At 40.7% G+C, this 21598-nt stretch overlaps 1 protein-coding gene across 1 annotated transcript in view; it reads left to right on the top strand.

The window, feature by feature from the left end:
• thrab (thyroid hormone receptor alpha b) overlaps window positions 1-21598 on the top strand; it is a 261868-nt gene that overhangs the window by 174021 nt on the left and 66249 nt on the right. The window contains exon 4 of the mRNA XM_063002834.1: window positions 10398-10462. The gene's annotated coding sequence lies outside the window, so the exon portion shown is untranslated. The remainder of the gene's footprint in view (window positions 1-10397; window positions 10463-21598) is intronic.

The following is a 21598-nucleotide window of genomic DNA, read 5'->3' as shown; positions in this document are numbered from 1 at the left end:
ACTTGTAGCATCATACTTAAAAAGACTTGAGGCTGTAATTGCTGCCAAAGGTGCTTCAACAAAGTATTGAGTAAAGGCTGTAAATACTTATGTACATGTTATATTTTTGTTTTATTTTTAATACATTTGCAAAAATTTCAAACAAACTTTTTTCACTTTGTCATGGTGGGGTATTGTGGGTAGAATTTTGAGGGACAAAATGAATTTACTTTAAATCTATGAATTTAATGAATGAATTTAAATCTATTTTAGAATAAGGCTATAACATAACAAAATGTGGAAAACATGAAGCGCTGTGAATACTTTCCGGATGCTTTGACCGGCCAATAACATAGCTACTATCATAAAAATTAAAGCCATAAGATTTCCTTGATGTGGGAAACATGGTTAAGTGAAATTAGGAGATTTTATTTTAACTGAGTGCAAAACATTATTCTTTGGTTTGGTCTGAGCTGTGCAGTATTTTTTCGATATGTTTATGTTCCATATATAATTAAATAATAAAAAGAAAGAAAGCAGTTGAATGGGCCTTTACTTTTCTTGTTCTATGTAGACTGGAGATGTGTATATATTAGGTGTGGTGGATTTAGTGCAAAAAGCCCCATAGACATTTTATTACGGCCATGTCACGCCCTTTTCTGTCATCTTTATCCTAACACTTTCATCTCTCTCCGTACACACCGTCAGGCTGTGCTGGGACGCCACTTTTATTTGCGGATCAATATTTGTTCTCCTGGAAATAGGTGTAAAAAGCTAAATCTGTTTGTCATCAAGCGCTCAGTGGACGTATAGGGCTGCAGTAGCAGTCTGGCTCAGGCCTGTGTCTCACTTACACACATATACGCAAGACGACAATGGCGTCTTTCTCTATCGGTTAGCCGGCTCCATTTCACTCTCGTGTCACCTTCACATGTACCCCAGCACTCCTGCAGCCCGATTCTCACCATGCTCAGGATACACACTGGCACTTACACTTAGTAATAAATTAAGTGCTTTATTACACAGTGACCCCATCCTGAAACCAAGCTGTGAAGTAGAAAAGCCAGTCCTGTCTCTCTCAGACTGTGTTCTCACTGAAGGTGGTGTTTGCACTGTACATTGTGCTGTATGTTGTTCTATCCGTCACCGTTGTATTCTCTGTGTGGTCATGTTTAACCGGCATAGATCATAAGACAAAATTTATACATATTTCACAACTGACAGCTTTGAATGTACACACTTTCATACATGCACATGTAAGCATTTACCTGTAGAAAAATAACATTTCATTCACCACCATGTCAGTGTCACTGCAGTGCTGCGATTGATTCACCACCCAAATAATACCTGATCTTTAGTGGTCCTGTGAGAGTCCTGACCATTGAAGAACAGCATGAAAGGGGACTAACAAAGCATGCAGAGAAACAGAGACTACAGTCAGTAATTATAAAACTACAGTGCTTTTATATGGTAAGTGGAGCTGATAAAATGGACAGTTAGTGTAGAAACAAGGAGGTGGTTTTAATGTTATGGCTGATCAGTGTATATTTAAATTACATTTAAACAAACCTGAAAGCAAACCCTAATGTTTAAATATATTTTATACACTCATCTTTATATTAAATAATGCATGAAATACATACATAATTGTTCAGTTAAAAATTACATTGGCCCAATTCCACTGGCTTCCAGGGTTTAAATCCCCAGTGGTGCTATCAACCATTCGGGGTGTCTCCATACAGACATGGTTGGCATTGTCAAAGTGAGAGATTGGTATTCTGTCCGGAGTGTGTTATCGCATTGAGCCCAATGATTCTGTGGAAATCAGAACCACATCCACACTGCCCAAAAAGAGCAGTGGGTAAATCATTAAAATTGAATGAAGAAAAAAACAGCGGTGTCAAAGGTAGTACAGAGCACCATGTAACTCAGCGCCCAAGCCCTGTTAGAGCAGCTTTGTTTGTGTACGTTTACGTGTTTGTGTTTGTATGTAGGCCTGTAACCTTTACGCCCCTTTAACCCTCGTTACTCATTCCCCTTTGACACATTCATTCCTTCCTCCCTGTGGTTAGTGCCCATGCTAACTACTTTTACCGCACACTCATCATGCTGTGTGAATGTATGTGCTTCGTTAACTCTCTGCTGACTCCGCCCACCACCAAAGCAACCAATGAGGCAGCTGTGGTAAAAGCCTGTGGGATTTGATTAGGGTGGAGCAGGGTGATTTTTACCCCAAACGTGTGCACGTGGCACTTCCAGCTTGTTGATGAAGTGCCTCCAGTCCTCATTAGTGCTGCACAAAGAGCTGCTTAGGCCCACTCCAGTACACACGTGTGGTCTTTTTTAAACAAAACCTCATGTGAGTTTCCTGCCCCAAATTTTAAACCACTGCCATCACTCAATAACGCGTGTGAGTTTGGTGAGATCTTGGTAAGATGTTGGTGCTTCTTGCCTTTGCCTTGAAAAGTAAGCAACAAAGTGAGTTAGCCAGCCTGAGGAAGGGCAGTGTTTACACAAACATAGACAGAGATACTCAGCTACTTAATGCTACACACATGCGGTAAACGGACATATACAAAAGCCCTTTCAAGGAACACATATCACATGAGTACAATATATATACAGAAATAGTGATGGATACTGTGCTAAAAGCACTCAGCTGCCTGCTCGCACTCACCCCGTCTACTTCTTTTTTAAGAAACAGGACTTGGGAAAGCCGAATAATCAAAACATGAAGCACTAGAAAGAAGTATGATTAATAATCTAACCACAGCTTACCACAACCTCCATGTGTTAGCCACTTTCTACTCCTCTGCGTCTCATTTTCTCACGAGTCTCTTTTAAACACCTTAGCGACTCCCTTGAAAGGTAAGAGGGAGAGAAGTTTAAGTATTAGATTTGGATAAAATATAAAGAGGAACAGGATGCCAGAGCTACATAAAACAAAAGAAAATCTGCCCAATGACATCACAGCTTCTGTATCATGCAGGAGAGAACAGTCTCTTGAGTCAGCTTGCAAGAACTAGTGTAGCTTCAAAAAGTTGTACGTCCATCATTTCTTAATTATAACTCTTAGCTGTGCTATAGACAGGCTATAAAACAAATCGGTTCATTGTTCCTGCTACTATTGCAGCCCTTGCAGGTGAAGTGAAGCGGTTGGCATCTGTGCTCTTGTTGGAGGTGATCGTGTGATAGCCTGCATCTCTTCTCGTTAGGGAGGGGGATGTGCAGCGGCAAAGGAAGTCAGAAGTGGGGAAATGGATATGACTAGATTGGGTGAAAAATGGGAAAATGCTAAAATAGAATAAAAAAGGCTGGGATATGTAGCATAGTTCCTTGTCAGATTGGTTCTTGACACTGTCACAATGATGTCACAGTTTTCTGTTTTTTTTTACCTGAGTTTAATGAATATTATTAATTTTGTAATGGTTTGGCATTAACAGACCTAATGGTTTTGTCAATAATTTAAAAATAAAAGCCAGAAAATGACTGTTTCTGTTTAAACACCTAGCCCACTGGCAACATAAATATTGTTACATAAATTTAATTCCAGTTTTAAACCACAAAGCATAAATCCAGCTGTGTTTTGTTTTTTGTTTGTTTCCTGTGGATGGATGGATGGATGGATGGATGGATGGATGGATACTTTATTGATCCTTTGCAGGAAATTTCTTTGACAAAGCAGCTCACATCAGACAACGAACAACTTCTTACAACATTCACTAACTATAAAAACAAGCAATAAATATTTACAGTAAGATTCTATATAAACACTGTAGGACACTGTAAAACCACATAAACAAAACACCATACGAAGAGCTGCTTAGTAACAGGCTGCCATGGTAGGCGCCATCTTGAAAACTAGGGGCAATAACTAGGGTATTTTCTTCATTTTATTTTAATGATTTACCCACTGCTCTCTTTGGGCAGTGTGGATGTGGTTCTGATTTCCACAGAATAATAAGGCTCAATGCGATAACACATCCCGGACAGAATGCCAATCACCTGCTTAGACAATGCCAACCATGTCTGTATGGAGACAACCCGAATGGTTGATAGCACCGCTGGGGATTTAAACCCTGGAACTCTGAGGTAGTGGGCTAGTGTAATTTTTTAACTGAACAATATATATATATATATATATATACAGTGTATCACAAAAGTGAGTACACCCCTCACATTTCTGCAGATATTTAAGTATATCTTTTCATGGGACAACGCTGACAAAATGACACTTTGACACAATGAAAAGTAGTCTGTGTGCAGCTTATATAACAGTGTAAATTTATTCTTCCCTCAAAATAACTCAATATACAGCCATTAATGTCTAAACCACCGGCAACAAAAGTGAGTACACCCCTTAGTGAAAGTTCCTGAAGTGTCAATATTTTGTGTGGCCACCATTATTTCCCAGAACTGCCTTAACTCTCCTGGGCATGGAGTTTACCAGAGCTTCACAGGTTGCCACTGGAATGCTTTTCCACTCCTCCATGACGACATCACGGAGCTGGCGGATATTCGAGACTTTGCGCTCCTCCACCTTCCGCTTGAGGATGCCCCAAAGATGTTCTATTGGGTTTAGGTCTGGAGACATGCTTGGCCAGTCCATCACCTTTGCCCTCAGCCTCTTCAATAAAGCAGTGGTCGTCTTAGAGGTGTGTTTGGGGTCATTATCATGCTGGAACACTGCCCTGCGACCCAGTTTCCGGAGGGAGGGGATCATGCTCTGCTTCAGTATTTCACAGTACATATTGGAGTTCATGTGTCCCTCAATGAAATGTAACTCCCCAACACCTGCTGCACTCATGCAGCCCCAGACCATGGCATTCCCACCACTGTACTGACTGTAGGCATGACACACTTATCTTTGTACTCCTCACCTGATTGCCGGCACACATGCTTGAGACCATCTGAACCAAACAAATTAATCTTGGTCTCATCAGACCATAGGACATGGTTCCAGTAATCCATGTCCTTTGTTGACATGTCAGCAAACTGTTTGCGGGCTTTTTTGTGTAGAGACTTCAGAAGAGGCTTCCTTCTGGGGTGACAGCCATGCAGACCAATTTGATGTAGTGTGCGGCGTATGGTCCGAGCACTGACAGGCTGACCCCCCACCTTTTCAATCTCTGCAGCAATGCTGACAGCACTACTCCTTTCAAAGACAGCAGTTGGATGTGACGCTGAGCACGTGCACTCAGCTTCTTTGGACGACCAACGCGAGGTCTGTTCTGAGTGGACCCTGCTCTTTTAAAACGCTGGATGATCTTGGCCACTGTGCTGCAGCTCAGTTTCAGGGTGTTGGCAATCTTCTTGTAGCCTTGGCCATCTTCATGTAGCGCAACAATTCGTCTTTTAAGATCCTCAGAGAGTTCTTTGCCATGAGGTGCCATGTTGGAACTTTCAGTGACCAGTATGAGAGAGTGTGAGAGCTGTACTACTAAATTGAACACACCTGCTCCCTATGCACACCTGAGACCTAGTAACACTAACGAGTCACATGACATTTTGGAGGGAAAATGACAAGCAGTGCTCAATTTGGACATTTAGGGGTGTAGTCTCTTAGGGGTGTACTCACTTTTGTTGCCGATGATTTAGACATTAATGGCTGTATATTGAGTTATTTTGAGGGAAGAATAAATTTACACTGTTATATAAGCTGCACACAGACTACTTTTCATTGTGTCAAAGTGTCATTTTGTCAGTGTTGTCCCATGAAAAGATATACTTAAATATCTGCAGAATTGTGAGGGGTGTACTCACTTTTGTGATACACTGTATATATACAGTGTATCACAAAAGTGAGTACACCCCTCACATTTCTGCAAATATTTCATTATATCTTTTCATGGGACAACACTATAGACATGAAACTTGGATATAACTTAGAGTAGTCAGTGTACAGCTTGTATAGCAGTGTAGATTTACTGTCTTCTGAAAATAACTCAACACACAGCCATTAATGTCTAAATAGCTGGCAACATAAGTGAGTACACCCCACAGTGAACATGTCCAAATTGTGCCCAAATGTGTCGTTGTCCCTCCCTGGTGTCATGTGTCAAGGTCCCAAGTGTAAATGGGGAGCAGGGCTGTTAAATTTGGTGTTTTGGGTACAATTCTCTCATACTGGCCACTGGATATTCAACATGGCACCTCATGGCAAAGAACTCTCTGAGGATGTGAGAAATAGAATTGTTGCTCTCCACAAAGATGGCCTGGGCTATAAGAAGATTGCTAACACCCTGAAACTGAGCTACAGCATGGTGGCCAAGGTCATACAGCGGTTTTCCAGGACAGGTTCCACTCGGAACAGGCTTAGCCAGGGTCGACCAAAGAAGTTGAGTCCACGTGTTCGGCATCATATCCATAGGTTGGCTTTAAAAAATAGACACATGAGTGCTGCCAGCATTGCTGCAGAGGTTGAAGATGTGGGAGGTCAGCCTGTCAGTACTCAGACCATACGCCGCTCACTGCATCAACTCGGTCTGCATGGTCGTCATCCCAGAAGGAAGCTGACGCACAAGAAAGCCCGCAAACAGTTTGCTGAAGACAAGCAGTCCAAGAACATGGATTACTGGAATGCCCTGTGGTCTGACGAGACCAAGATAAACTTGTTTGGCTCAGATGGTGTCCAGCATGTGTGGCGGCGCCCTGGTGAGAAGTACCAAGACAACTGTATCTTGCCTACAGTCAAGCATGGTGGTGGTAGCATCATGGTCTTGGGCTGCATGAGTGTTGCTGGCACTGGGGAGCTGCAGTTCATTGAGGGAAACATGAATTCCAACATGTACTGTGACATTCTGAAACAGAGCATGATCCCCTCCCTTCGAAAACTGGGCCTCATGGCAGTTTTCCAAAAGGATAACGACCCCAAACACAACCTCCAAGATGACAACTGCCTTGCTGAGGAAGCTGAAGGTAAAGGTGATGGACTAAACCCAATTGAGCACCTGTGGCGCATCCTCAAGTGGAAGGTGGAGGAGTTCAAGGTGTCTAACATCCACCAGCTCCGTGATGTCATCATGGAGGAGTGGAAGAGGATTCCAGTAGCAACCTGTGCAGCTCTGGTGAATTCCATGCCCAGGAGGGTTAAGGCAGTGCTGGATAATAATGGTGGTCACACAAAATATTGACACTTTGGGCACAATTTGGACATGTTCACTGTGGGGTGTACTCACTTATGTTGCCAGCTATTTAGACATTAATGGCTGTGTGTTGAGTTATTTTCAGAAGACAGTAAATCTACACTGCTATACAAGTTGTACACTGACTACTCTAAGTTATATCCAAGTTTCATGTCTATAGTGTTGTCCCATGAAAAGATATAATGAAATATTTGCAGAAATGTGAGGGGTGTACTCACTTTTGTGATACACTGTATATATATATATATATATATACAGACGTGGCATAATATTATGACCACTGACAGGTGAAGTGAATAACACTGATTATCTCTTCATCATGCAACACCTGTTAGTGGGTGGAATATATTAGGCAGCAAGTTATTGTTATTATTTGGGACAATAACTAATGGTTTAGATGATCCAGATATAGCCACTCTGATTTCTGTACCAGAGACTGACGTGCTGGATTAATATGTTTATCTTTAAAGTCACATTAGATTATTTAGCCCGCTTTGATGTTCCTGTAATACTAGGTAGTTGAGTTAGCTGAAATGTTTAGCCAAGAAATTAGCTTTTGTTTTACCAAAGCACAGATCCGATTGGCTTCAACATTGACCTTGTTTTAAATGTCAGCAAATCCTGTTAAACTGATTAGTCTAAAATAAGTACACAAGCAGCGGTGTTGTTGGTATTCTGACCAAAGCCAGTTACCAAACCTGCAAGTATTTTAGAATAAAGCCGTAATAAAAAAGCTGCACTGTACATATTTTTATAATAAATAGCTAATGGGATCCAGAACTTCTTAAGCATTGTGGGATAGAAGTGCCTCCATCAGGGAGGCCAGGGAAGAAAAATGTGGTTAAGTGCTCCAGCTTCTCCACTTCTTGGGAGTGGTAGATCAGTTTGGAGTTTCTTAAAACCAGAGCCACCCTGTGGTTTCATCGCACAGAGCGTGAGTGCTGTGGAACGTGTGTGTGTGCGTGTGCTTGAGTTCCACATAGCATTTGGGAGCCATTAAGAAGACGACAGGAGACAGAATAGGTGTGGCACTGTATAGGGCAATCCTGGGTACACTGTAGAAGAGTGTGTGTTTTTCTGGGCATTAAATAAACATGAGTTGGAAATTAGATCTGACACGGTAAAGCAACAAATCTCAGTGACTGACCCCGGTATCCCTCGGCCATTCCCTCCATTCAGACATAGCCAGTATTGTCTGTATGTGGCAGTGCTAGCTCAGTGGTTTAAAGTATCAGACTTTGTAATAAGGTTGCTGGTTTAAGCCATACCACTACCAAGTTGACACTGTTGGGCCCCTGAGAAAGACCCTTAACCCTCAATTGGTTGAGTTGTATTCAGTTATAATTGTAGGTCAGTATGGCGTTTGACTGCATGTTAATTTCTGCACATGCAGATCTGTGTGTAACCTCCACACAAAACACACACTCACACAACAATTAGAAAATGATAAAGAAGAAGAATTCCAATTACTGACTGTAGTCCATCATGCTTTGTTAGCCCCCTTTCATGCTGTTCTTCAATGGTCTGGACTCTCCTACTTTGTAGTGGTCCTGGTCCTGACAATTGAAGAACAGCATGAAAGGCGGCTAACAAAGCATGCAAAGGAACAGATGGACTACAGTCAGTAATTGTAGAACTACAAAGTGCTTCTATATGGAAAGTAGAGCTGATAAAATGGACAGTGAGTGTAAAAACAAGAAGGTGGTTTTAATGTTATGGCTGATCGGTGTATACAGATGTTCAGAACAATGAAATTCTTTCCTTGCGTATCCCAGCTTGTTTGGAAGCTGGGGTCAGACCGCAGTGTCAGCCATTGTTCGACGCCCCTGGAGCGGAGAGAATTAAGGGCCTTGCTCAAGGGCCCAACAGTGGCTGCATGGAAGAGCTGGGATTCGAACTCTCAACCTTTCAAATAATAGTCCAAAGCTCTACATACTAGGCTGCCACTGTCCCAGTGGTATTATTATTATATTTAATAATTATTTGGATATCTTGCATCTATCCTATTATAAAGTTAATCTCTGCTTACTGACTTATACTAGCACACACACACACACACACACACACACACACACACACACACACACACACATTATGTGGATATTTTGCATCATATTCCATTATAAAGGTTTATATGATTACTAGATTTAACTTTTTTGTTTAACAAAGCAGACAAACTTGTGATGTGTGTTATATTTTATTGGGACACTTCATGCTTGTCGGTTATCGGTTAAGAGAAATTGGCAAAAATTGCATCTGCACTCACAACTATGTGTTTTCCAACAGATGCTAAGATGGAGCCGTAGGGAGGCATTTACGTCACAGAGTGTCACATGGTTTTTTTGTGTGTGTGTGTGTGTGTGTGTGTGTGTGTGTGTGTGTGTGTGTGTGTGTGTGTGTGAGAAAGAAAGAGGGCTTATACTGTAGTGATTTATCAGTGTCTGCACTCTGAGACAAGTCAAACTCTGAACCCAACAGTGTAGATTTTGTTTTTCTTTATTTATTTCTTCACCTTACTGAGACCAAAGAAAGTTTATTGAGGTTAGAAGGATCTACACAAATCTCATTTTTGTTTATGTAATGGGGTCAATGTTTTGGTTTCTGTTCAGTGTTTTTCTTCATTAAAAGGGGGTCAGCTCGCTCCAGTATAAAGACATTTGTAAAAGAGATACACTTATTGGGAGGCCATTTCTAAATTTTTTTAAGAAAAGTGTACGTACATTTTCATAAATTTATAAATTTGTCACAGTGGGTTTTATTTGGTCTTTTCTGATTGGTTGTGTAAATAAATTAGACATGGCTACCTGAAACCCAAGCCAGGCACCCAGCGTTTGCCTTCGAAACTCAGTGGGAATATTAGTGGGAATAAACTGCCATAGGCTAAATGGATAAAGCTAAACTACAGTAGTCTGCATGTTTGCAAAATGCTTACATTTATTTTTGGATTTTAAGATTTATATTCAACTTTACCTGCCTGGGAAAACCAACCCAACCATCTTTGAGTTAATTCATTATTATTTATTACAATGCATTGAAATGAAACTTTTTACAAGTATAGAAGTGTTTGACAAGATTAAATGTTTGAAATCATGGTTTTTATTAATATTTACTTAAATAAAAATTGTAAGAACATATTGGGAACATTATTCAGAATGACTCTGGGTTAATCAGTCAAATCAGCTCATATGTATGACTTTATCTTCCTAATCCAACTGATGCAGTTGGCCAAAAATATATATTTATTTATTTATTTACTTTTTCTTTTTGATTAAGGAACAAGATGTTGCAATCTATTGCTGTTTGAAGGACATCTCTTCATTGTACAAGAATACAGAAAGGTAGGATGCAGCCACCCTCGTACACTTCATATCAAGTGTCAATAAGTGGTCCCCAGACCTGCAATCAGGAGAAAACATTAATAGTGTTCATTTTATTGTAAACACACTCTGCCACCTCAACATTTTACCCATAAACCCAAAAACAAGTTTACAGAAAGCAGTCTACTCATGGGGTTTATTAGCTTGTCCATGCTGATGGCGTTTGTTTGTTTGTAAGTGTTGTGCATACACATTTTCACAGGAAAGAGGTTTCTTCAAAAACGACATCGAATCAGCTTGGCATGAAGCTGGCATGAAATCCAGACATCCTTTATTATTATTTCTCACACAGTTTGATCTCCTGCAGACTTGTACTGCCTGAAACAAGAGAGCCCAGACAAGCTGGAGGGAGTGGGTAGCGCCATGTGTGTGCCATTGTGTCTGATATACAATAAGTGTTGGTAATTACCCAGGTAGTATTTAGCTAGGTAATATGATGCCTATGAAATCAGCCAAGCTTGTTGCTTTGGCACAGATTTCCACCTGTAGAGTGATAGTTCAGAGGGCTACTAGCTCGTCAGTGAAGGTGAAAGACAAACCGAGAGAGCCAGAACATTGGATGATGTCTGGCAAGCAGAACTGTGTTGTGTCTCGTGCCGGTTTGGGCAGTAACTAAAGGCAGCATGCCAAGATCTTTATTTCACCTTGTCCTGTTTTCCCATTCAACCTCTTTGACATCTCAGAAACCTGAGACACATGCACACACTCAGATTAAAAAAATACTTGTGGCAAAAATCTGTCATTCTTTTAAAGCAGAGGTTAAAAGTTTACATACAACTGTTAAAGATACACTCATCAGCCATAACATTAAAACCACCTCCTTGTTTCTACACTCACTGTCCATTTTATTAGTTCCACTCACCATATAGAAGCACTTACAATTACTGACTGTAGTCCATCTGTTTCTCTGCATACATTTTTAGCCTGCTTTTACCCTGTTCTTCAATGGTCAGGACCACTACAGAGCAGGTATTATTTAGGTGGTGGATGATTCTCAGTACTGCAGTGACACTGACATGGTGGTGGTGTGTTAGTGTGTGTTGTGCTGGTATGAGTGGATAAGACACAGCAGCGCTGCTGGAGTTTTTAAATACCGTGTCTACTCACTGTCCACTCTATTAGACACTCCTACCTAGTTGGTCCACCTTGTAGATGTAAAGTCAGAGACGATCGCTCATCTATTGCTGCCGTTTGAGTTGGTCATCTTCTAGACCTTCATCAGTGGTCACAGGACGCTGCCCACAGGGCGCTGTTGGCTGGATATATTTTTGGTTGGTAGAGGTGTTTAACTCCATCAGCATTGCTGTGTCTGATCCACTCATACCAGCACAACACACACTAACACACCACCACCATGTCAGTGTCACTGCAGTGCTGAGAATGACCCACCACCCGAATAATACCTGCTCTGTGGTGGTCCTGGGAGAGTCCTGACCATTGAAGAACAGCGTGAAAGGGGGCTAACAAAGCATGCAGAGAAACAGATGGACTACAGTCAGTAATTGTAGAACTACAACATGCTCTTATATGGTAAGTGGAGCTGATAAAATTTACAGTGAGTGTAGAAACAAGGAGGTGGTTTTAATGTTATGGCTGATTGGTGTATGTATGTCATGACAGTCTGTATGTTAGAACAGTCGACACAGTGTCACATACAGGCATACTAGCTCTTGGTTTACAGCAATTAAAAATATTTGCTGCCGAAAGTAAAGAAAAAAGGAACCAGAAGTCGCCGTGCCAATCTCTGCATATTTTATAGCTGTGGTGTTTTAAGAATGCAAAACTGTGCAGTTTGAGAATCGTTTAATTGATTGATTTACTAAAGCAAGTAGCTTCCAGTCCCTCAGAAGCTGGGATTGTGGACTGATCCACTGGAATTAGCTGAAGACAGAAGCTTGGCTTGACTTTGCCAGAACAGTTGAGCTGGGAGAAGCAGGAGCTTTTAATGCCATCAGTTACTGAACAGCCCTAATAAACAAGCAATCTATAAGTCTAGACAAAAGCCACCCAGAAAAGTATTTAATGACATTGTAAGCTGGAGGTGGCAGAGATAAAGGTGCTGTGATTTGAGCTGGGAGTAATGAGGATGGACAAGACTAGGAAGGATGTTATTATAGGGACAGCACATGTAGGATGTTTTGGAAACAGTTAAGGAGGTAAGATGTGAGTTTGATCAGAAAAAGGGGGCTTTATGGATGAAGAGGTTTATGGATGCAGTGAGGGAGGACATTCAGGTGGTTGAGGTTACAAAGGAGGATGTTCAGGACAGGGCAGGATGGAGATCAGTGACCCGCTTCGGCACTGTGTTTGATTTAGTCTAGAACTATGCTCTAGACCAGGAGTGGGCAAACTTTTTGGCTCAAGGGCCACACTTGGGTTTAAAATTTGACAGACGGGCCAGGCCAGTAGCAGCTGAGGGTGAACTAATATAAATTATCAATCAAAGAATAAAACGTCTGTGTGTATAGACGATAGACCCGACTTTAACAAAGGTCAGTAGTGTTTGGAGTGTGTTGACTGGAGGAATCAACTGAAATGCAGGGTATTGAAGAAAAAAAGGTGAAATAAAAGCAGCTCTAAAGTAGGGCTGGGCGATATGACTAAAAAACTCTTATCTCAATATGCTTTTGAGAAGTGGCGATATACGATACAATATAATGTAAACTTAAAGTACAATGGCAGGCCACTGCCCGTATTTTAGCTTATATTGTTTATAAGTTATCTTAAAAACACAAAATACTGTAGTTCTGATACATACTGACAGAATTACTTATTATTACAATGCTGTATTTGTATTAATATTGACAATATTAATATTATGTCTATATTATATATACATATTGACAATATTAATATTATATCTATATTATATACACATATTGACAATATTAAACAAACCAGCAGAATCTCACAATTACATTTATGCTGTCCATTTTACTTCAAATAAATGAGCATAAAAAAAAATCACAATATTTGATAATGCTTCGCTATCATTGCAAAATGAAAGCGCATGGTAAACAGCAGAACCGCGACCCAGATCAATCACACAGCAGCAGAAAATCATAACCGCTGCTTACCTGAGCTTCTCTTCTTTAAATTAAGACCATATATATATATATATATATATATACAGGGGTTGGACAAAATAACTGAAACACCTGTCATTTTAGTGTGGGAGGTTTCATGGCTAAATTGGACCAGTCTGGTGGCCAATCTTCATTAATTTCACATTGCACCAGTAAGAGCAGAGTGTGAAGGTTCAATTAGCAGGGTAAGAGCACAGTTTTGCTCAAAATATTGCAATGCACACAACATTATGGGTGACATACCAGAGTTCAAAAGAGGACAAATTGTTGGTGCACGTCTTGCTGGCGCATCTGTGACCAAGACAGCAAGTCTTTGTGATGTATCAAGAGCCACGGTATCCAGGGAAATTTCAGCATACCACCAAGAAGGACAAACCACATCCAACAGGATTAACTGTGGACGCAAGAGGAAGCTGTCTGAAAGGGATGTTCGGGTGCTAACCCGGATTGTATCCAAAAAACATAAAACCACGGCTGCCCAAATCACGGCAGAATTAAATGTGCACCTCAACTCTCCTGTTTCCACCAGAACTGTCCGTCGGGAGCTCCACAGGGTCAATATACACGGCCGGGCTGCTATAGCCAAACCTTTGGTCACTCGTGCCGATGCCAAACGTCGGTTTCAATGGTGCAAGGAGCGCAAATCTTGGGCTGTGGACAATGTGGAACATGTATTGTTCTCTGATGAGTCCACCTTTACTGTTTTCCCCACATCCGGGAGAGTTACGGTGTGGAGAAGCCCCAAAGAAGCGTACCACCCAGACTGTTGCATGCCCAGAGTGAAGCATGGGGGTGGATCAGTGATGCTTTGGGCTGCCATATCATGGCATTCCCTTGGCCCAATACTTGTGCTAGATGGGCGCGTCACTGCCAAGGACTACCGAACCATTCTGGAGGACCATGTGCATCCAATGGTTCAAACATTGTATCCTGAAGGCGGTGCCGTGTATCAGGATGACAATGCACCAATACACACAGCAAGACTGGTGAAAGATTGGTTTGATGAACATGAAAGTGAAGTTGAACATCTCCCATGGCCTGCACAGTCACCAGATCTAAATATTATTGAGCCACTTTGGGGTGTTTTGGAGAAGCGAGTCAGGAAACGTTTTCCTCCACCAGCATCACGTAGTGACCTGGCCACTATCCTGCAAGAAGAATGGCTTAAAATCCCTCTGACCACTGTGCAGGACTTGTATATGTCATTTCCAAGACGAATTGACGCTGTATTGGCCGCAAAAGGAGGCCCTACACCATACTAATAAATTATTGTGGTCTAAAACCAGGTGTTTCAGTTATTTTGTCCAACCCCTGTATATATACACCCGTGTGTTGATTCATTAGGGATATAAACCACTTGTATTTCTTCTTGGAGGCCATCTTGTATGTTTACAGAATATTTCCAGAATATATAAAATCCATACCTAACTGTTTTTATCCACCTAACTAATGAAAACCCTGTTAGATAATTTGTTTTCTCGGCTTTCGTGGTACAAACTGAAACTGGTAATTCGTTCTTTAAACTGTCACTTATACAACAACCAATGAAGAGAGAGATTGAAATTGGTTTATACAGCTGTTTATCAAGGCCTGGCCCACGACTGAATCTCTTTAACAAATTAACTGATTCATTAAGTTGTTTGAGCATGACACCATAATGAAATAGAGTGAACAAAACGAATGAATCTTTAGCATAGGTAAGAGCACAGCTCTCTGATTCGATTCCAATGAATAATTAGTTTGAAAAGAATCGTTTGACTTGTTGACTCAGTGATTCAGTTTGCATGTGTACTTGCTTATACACGAAGGAAAGCGTTCTGCACAGCCCTAGCGGGCCGTAGTTTGCCCACCACTGCTCTAGACTATAGGTACTGTTTAGTGTTTGTACTTGGTGTGGCTACATACTTTAATTGGTCTGAAATTCCATTTAGAGACATAATATAAATATTTGTAATTTAAGGCTAATGATGCCTGCTGTCCAAATGCGTGGACACCTGACCATTTTTAAACAATCCCCAAAAGAAGGAGTATTTGTGGGGTCAGGCAGTAGTGTTGGATGAAAACGTCTGACCCACAATCAACATCAACTTATCCAAAAGGTGTTCAGTGTTTAGTGCTGGGATTAAGGACAGAGTTTTGTGTGTTGGATTGTGGAGTTCCAACACACCAAGTGGAACCTCAAACCATGTTTTTATTGAACCTTGCAGTGAGACAGGAAAGGTCCTTGTCCAAACTGCTGCCAGGAAAGTGGAGGCATATAACCTATTTTATATACTTGATTTTATACACATTCAGTAGACCCTTGAGTTTCGAACGGTTTACCATACGAACATTTTGGGTTACGAACGATCTTTTTCAACTTAACGTACGAACAATTTTCGGATTACGAACCGAAATTTGAGAAACACGTGACGTCACAAACAAGTTGAAATTCGGCTCACTAAGGAAGTCTTTCTTTCTTGCAATTACAAAATACAATACTATTGAAATAAAGAAGGAAATAATAGAGAAATATGAGTTATTGTTGTTTCTGGTAGATACATTTTATATAAACAGAAGGAAATGTATTATGGTGTATGGTACAGAACACGTACTGTACTGAAATGTGATGTGTGTGTTTTATGTAGAGTACAGTACTACTGTGTATTGTTGTTTATTTATTTATGTTCTTTTTATTATTATCTATTTTTCCCCACTTTTTTCCCCCAATTTTTCTCCCCTATTCTAGTCGTGTCCAATTACCCTGATTGCATCCTTTATGCTGGTTCGACCATTCACCACTGACTAAGGACGCCTCTCAAGTGACTTGCGCCCCCTCCGATACGCAATCAGTACAGACTGCATTTTTCACCTGCACGAGTCGAGTTCATACACTAATGGACGTTGTGTACGGAGGGTCACACCCCCATGAGCATTATTCCTCAGCCCTGTGCAGGCGCCATCAGTCAGCCAGCAGGGGCCGCAGTTGTACCAGTTATGAGGAGCTATGCTCCGACTCTCTACCTCTAACCCTGAACAACAGTCAATTGTTGTTCATTCTGCCACCCAGCCCAGTCGGAAGGGTAGAGTCGAGATTCGATGCAATGCATTTAGAACCCCAACTCTGGTGCATTAGCGTACTTTTACCGCTGTGCCACCTGAGTGGCTGTATTGTTGTTTATTATTGTTTATTACAGTAATGTCTATTCTGTAATTTAAGATTTAAGGGAAGATATACTTTATATTTATAACAAAAAAGGGGTTGTTTGGGGGGTCTGGCACAGATGAATTCTGTTTACATTATTTCTTATGGGAAAAATAGGTTTAACTAATGAACATTTTGACCTAAGAACAAGTCAAGGGTCCACTGTATTAGCAATGAGTGGGGCTAACACACCAGACTTTACACACATATAGTATGTGTCATTTTCCAGTTAATGTGTTCACAGATTGTTATGTGTTTACTGTTAAAAGATATTATGGTGCAACCCCATATATTGTGTGATCACAACTACGATCACAAGCAGACGGATCTCAAGTGAGTCATGTAGTGAGAGCGCTACATGCTACACGCTACAGCAATTCCTGAAAGTACTGAAGTGTGCTCCGGGCTCAGCTCAAATATCAGTGGTGTAGACTGACCTTCCACTGACCCACCTTCTCTGTGCCCAGCCTCCATCAGCTACATTCCTTCCAGCTCCTCCCTTTTCCGCTTTTTATCCTGTACACCAGCTAACCCAACAAGCCACTCTCACTCAGCACCTGCACTGTTACAATAACACTACACTATCTGAACACTAACAAAGGTGATAGATCAATATAACAAGCGCACTATTTTACAACATTTTAATCCAGCAAGGGGAAAAAAACCTGAAGCAGTTCATGTCAGTGTCTTTAGTCGTAGGCTTAGGACTAGGTTAAGCCAATACAGTCTCTGTCATGAGTGCACGTGTAGACCTCACTCTGTCTTTCTTTCTCCTGTTCTATATACAGTGGTTCTACCTGGGTGTGATTTATTATCACCTACTAGTAACTGTGTGATCGTAAACTGGTCTGCAGTGGCCTCTTCAGGCCACACAGCTTCCACACACCAGTTTGAACTAATCCAAATACTGTACAACGTGGAAACGGAAACAAAGACAGGAAGATGCTTTGAAATGCAAATGCTGGTTGGATGGCCAATCTGGTTTTGTGCAGTATTGCATAAGAAGAGTCATTTACTGTTAGCTGTGAATCACCTCTCCAGCTGAAGATTATCTGTAGTTAGTGTTTAATTAATGGGATTTTTCATGGTTCCATACAATTAACTTGCACAGTTTTGGTAATGCAGTGCAAGCTGTTATGTAAGCAGACACCGAGACAATCATACAAACAAAATTTGCCTATTTATTTGATTGGTTATGTTCTTCTCATTAATAAAATCTCATGGTTCTGCTAATGCCAGGTTCACACTAAACGACTTTCCAAGTCGTCAGGTCGCTGTACAGTTCAAACTACACAACTGGATCTCTTGTAATCGGGAGTCTTTCAAGTCGGTGTGGCTTTCACACTACACGACTGGTCGGCGATAGGAGATTACACACTACATGATCTATCACCAACTGGAACCACAGACGAGCTTCTCTGGTCTCCCAAACTACATTTTGTCACGAAAACAAACGTGAGAAGTGACGAGGGGTTTAATGATACCACGTTTAAAAATGCACATCAACAAGTAGTGAGTGATCAAAGTTTGTGCACTGATGTGTAGTGTAAAATCAAGGAGAAAAAATAAATGAATCTGAGTGGATTTGGCTACGCGAGCAGCATGGATTGTTCTATAGTGAGTTGGAGGTTAATAAATATTTTTTGCAGTGCAGTGTTGGTGTTTTGTAGAGAACGATAAGGTCAGAAATACTGTAAAACTTGTGTGTGCACTGATGTATTCTGATATAAACTATATTAAGCCCCTGTCCCACCTTTTCACAACTCCTCCCCTGCGTTTCTCCTCACCCTGTATCTTGCATTCTCGTTGGCTGTTCGACATAGCACTCATTGCCAGTCGGGCAACTCATATCCAGATATTTGACAAGCTAGAAATCTCTCTTTGGTGAGCCACTTGGATCAAGTTGTTGAGTAGTTCACACATAGCGATTGAGTTTCAATCACCGCGCGAACGCAGAGTTGCTCCCGAGCCGGAAAATCTAGCGGCGACCGGTTGGCGAGCGGAAATCAGGACAAAAATCGTGTAGTGTGAACTAGGCATAACTGTATTCGATTTGCAGTGCATGAAGTATCTAGACCCCCATAAATTAAATATTAATGTGTATATCTTTCCAACTGAGTACCATAGAGTATTACAAAGGCATGGTAGAATAACAAAAGAAATAGCATTAGCAACAAAAGGACAATGGTTTGCCAGAAGGCAGTTGTTGTGGCCTTTATTTTTTTTAATGTTTTTTACGATGAAATCTATTGGACTCAATCGTGTTTTCTTACTTCAGTGGTGATTCAGTTCGACCAATCAACCGTATGCACTGTTTCTTGCCCCACCAATACAGTCTGTCTTGGTATCCTTGGTCCCTGGTCAAGAAGATTGACCACAGGTACCTGGGTACACTAGTGGTCATTTGACAATGTAAATAATTGTTAAATGTGGCATTGTGGATTTTAAAACGTATCATGCCATAGAGTACTGTACAGTGGAAGCTGGGCGTTAGTGGATGAGAGAACATTACTGGGGTAAGGTTGGGAGGAGAAGAGTAGATGAGTATGGCAGCATGAACTACAGTAAGTTAGGGAGGACTAAGGGCAGAATTAAGTATGTTAAAGTAGAAAAAAAAAGAATAAAACTGGTTAGCAGGAAGCCATAGTCGTACCCCTACAGCTTAATAGATATTTATGTTGTGATAGATACTGTCCACTGTAGGTACTGTGTAATTCATCTTCATAGCATGTGTTTATCAGCTTAAAATAACATTATATATAACAGAGATGCACAGAAATGAACATTAATACATTACAGTACAAGAATTTCATGTGTTTATGTGACCCCGCTTTATATATACATAGTACAAGTGCTTTCCTTTTTCTGAGTGATCACACACAGCTTCAGTTTGTTTATGGTCATTTCATTCCTATCAGACTTTCAGATTTTCAGCAGAAGCCATGATAGGTAATGGTAAACAATTTGAGTTGTGAGCTACCCTGGAAGTACTGTAGCTACCAACTGTAAAATTGCCTTTGGTGCGGCCCAAAACAGCTTTAAAGATTTGGGTTGTCTTATCCGTACCAAAGTAATGTTTCAGAAAGATTTCAGAGATGTTTCTACAAGTTTTTGGCTCACAGATTTGGTGTTGTACGTGTCCTCCTTTTATCCAAAATGGATTATGATGTTTTTTGGCTAAAAATTAAGTCTTAGCCATGAATAAAACATTTGGGTAGCATTATTAAAACTGCTGACTTCCTTAACTGAAAAGCCAAAGTGAAGAATGGGGTAAGGTTAGGAGGGGAAGAGTAGATGAGTAGGGTAAACTTGGTTAGCAGGAAATTAAAACAGGAAGCCATAGTTGTACCTCTACAGATTAATAGTTGTGTATGTTTTGGTAAATGCTGTCCACTGTAGGTACAGTACTGTGTAATTCATCTTTACAGCAAGTGTTTATTAGCCTAAAATAATATATAGCCATTGATAAAAAAAAAAAATGGCACCCCTAATTATTACAGCATAACTAAAATGGAGAGTGTGCTGCTTTTGGGAAACAAATGTGTTGTGCATCCAAAAAATGCTGATTACTAGTTCCCTTAATTGTGCTATGCTGTAATTTTTCACGAGTGCTTCAAAAATTGCAGCCCTCACACACACAATAAAGTACACCACTTCTACTCTGGCATTTCAGCAGTAACATTAAAATTTTTCATATTTGCCCAGCTCAAACCATTAAAACCACCCTCAAATTATTTCTCCTCCACCATAATTTAAAAATCAACACTGTATGTTCAGATAATAAATAGTCACATTGAATCTGCCAGACCCAGATTTGTCAGTAAGGCTTTCAGATAGTGAGGCATGATTTATCACTTTAATGAACACTGTTACTGCTCGCGTGTTGATCTCAACACAGTATGCAAAGCTCCTGAAGTACACTTGCTTTGGGGTGCAGTTTGTATCTACTACTTAGTTTTACACGTTTTTGTATCATTTTGTATGGACGCTGGAGTGGCTTGTAGGGCTTCCCAGCTGTTTCTACTTCACAATAACTGGAGGTCTAACACTGCATTCACACACTGATTACTCATCGCCCTGTATTCACACTGGCAGCATCATCACTGTCTGTGGGCTGACTTTTGCAAAAAAAAAAAAAAAAGCTTAAATCAGATACCTTCTCACCCAGTTCTGATCACAAATCAGATGTGTTCTTGTTAAAAATGAAAAATCCCAGCTAGAAACTACACATGTCGAAGTATTTCTGCCATGCATAAGGCATCAGTGTTTATGCAGTTAGTTTGGCAAGACAATTGTGTTTGTTCTTTCTGATTGCTGCCATCTATTTGTGGAAGTTAAATATCAAGACAATGAGTTTTTGTTCCGAATCTAGTAGGATCAATTTCTTCTGGTTGTTGTTAAACCTGTATGTATTTATAGGTCGATTGGTATGTATGTGTATATATATCGGGCATAACATTAAAACCACCTCCTTGTTTCTACACTCACTGTCTATTTTATCAGCTCCACTTACCATATAGAAGCACTTTGTAGTTCTACAATTACTGACTGTAGTCCATCTGTTTCACTGCATGCTTTGTTAGCCCCCTTTCACCCTGTTCTTTAATGGTCAGGACCCCCACAGGACCACAACAGAGTAGGTATTATTTGGGTGGTTGGTATCATTCTCAGCACTGCAGTGACACTGACATGGTGCTGGTGTGTTAGTGTGTGTTGTGCTGGTATGAGTGGATAAGACACAGCAGTGCTGCTGGAGTTTTTAAACACCGTGTCCACTCACTGTCCACTCTATTAGACACTCCTCCCTAGTTGGTCCACCTTGTAGAT

The sequence above is a fragment of the Trichomycterus rosablanca genome, chromosome 10, assembly GCF_030014385.1.
Source record: "Trichomycterus rosablanca isolate fTriRos1 chromosome 10, fTriRos1.hap1, whole genome shotgun sequence".
Classification (NCBI taxonomy): domain Eukaryota; kingdom Metazoa; phylum Chordata; class Actinopteri; order Siluriformes; family Trichomycteridae; genus Trichomycterus; species Trichomycterus rosablanca.
Note: the sequence above shows the minus strand (reverse complement) of the source record. Positions and strands in the feature narration are given on the sequence as shown.